Below are 1701 nucleotides of genomic sequence, written 5' to 3' on the forward strand. Positions count from 1 at the left end.
TCAGAAGGGATCTGAAGGAAGATAATGAAGTAGTTTTGCTGATCCTAATAAGAGCTCCTCCCAAGTGGGAAGAGTAGCATAAAGGAAAAAAGAAAGGGATCTTTCAGATCTCACAATGGAAGTTGGTATCATGAGATGATTGGAGCCAGACTCAACCTTTCAAAACTGAATGAAAGATGATCTCTATGGTGGGGATGGTGTGTGAACAGCTTTGAAAGTGAAGACAAGCTGCCTTTGTCCTGATGTGCTTGAGAAGAGAAGTGAAAGGAAGTCTAGATAAGGGTGACTGGTTAAAACTGGTGGGCCTTAGCCACTGGTTCATGACTCTATTCACATTGAGAAGAGCCAGTGAAAACAACCGTGTTATTTGCATTAAAAATTATTGACATGCATAAGCACTTTCAGAATCACATTCAAAAACAAGGAAATTCCCATTCAACTCTCCCCTGGTGGCATAAAATTACTGACTGTGGGAGTGATTCAGCTCACAAATACCTCTATTGAAGTCAATGGAAGGTCAGCTTCTGTTGGCAAGTGGATCAGGGACTTCTGGTAGTCCTTGGAGAGTTGGCTGGTCAGGTAGAAAGGGGAAAAGGTAGGAAAAGTAAAGTAGGCAGCACATGTATCTACACCAGGAAAATGAATGAAGTTTTAAAAGATATTAACACATTTTCATTAGCATGTTTTTAAGCACCACTGTGACATTAGCAAAATTCTATATATCTGTACTAATCAGCAAAGTCATTTTTGTTGTGTGAAGGCCATTTTGATTGTAAAACTGTTCTGTGTCCTTATCTTGGCCCTGTAGACTCCATATTGAGCTGAAATACATCAGGCTTCAGGAGCACCAAGCAGAGCTCTAACACTGGACTGTGGTTCAACCTGGAATAATTCCCCACTGCCGGCAAAGCATCCTTGAAGAATTGGGATCTCACCTGGGAAACCTGTTCTCCGTATCAAACAACAGATCATGAAACGCAAAATTTTGATCATTGGATGAGAGTGTGAGGATAACCAGGGAGGTCACCTGATGAGAGGGATCTGGACAGTGTAAAAGGGCAAAGTTTGCTTTGAGTAGTTTGCATGGTGAGATCCTGGTTCTTGGCTCCATAAACAGACATTGTCCAACTCTCCATACTCTCCCACACCTGCCTTTGGAGTGAGCTGAAGGGCTGGAGACATTAGCTGTGCAGATGCAGCAGAGCTCAGAAACATACTTACACCAGTGGGTTCAAGTACAGGTGCCTGGTATGTGTCCAGCAGAGGGAGAATGCATAAAATAGCCCCTAGAGTACACAAGCCCATCAAGTTCCAAAGCAAGTTAGCTCATCATGGTTATCCATTTTTTAGACAGCATCATATGACCAAAGCATTATCCTTGGCTACTTCAAGCTTATTGTAAACATTTCAACTTTGCTGTGCACTGCAGTATGGAGAGGCCTAGAAGCCTGCAGTGTTCATTCAAGGGGAGTTTTGCCTGAATAAAGATAGCAGAATTGTGGCCATAAAAGGCAGTGAAACCCTTTAATACTATGGTCACCTAATGCTGCCATCTAGCAAGCATTTAAGCACATGCTTAAGTCCCAGTACTCCCCCGTGACTTCATCTGGTCTTAAGCAAACACTGAAACTTTCAAATAACAGGTTTCTGTTTTCTGAATTGGAGCCCAATTTCTTCATGGAGTAGCCTGGGAAGGAATGT

This window comes from Gavialis gangeticus, unplaced genomic scaffold (genome assembly GCF_001723915.1).
Source record: "Gavialis gangeticus isolate Ggan-Ray unplaced genomic scaffold, GavGan_comp1, whole genome shotgun sequence".
Classification (NCBI taxonomy): Eukaryota; Metazoa; Chordata; order Crocodylia; family Gavialidae; genus Gavialis; species Gavialis gangeticus.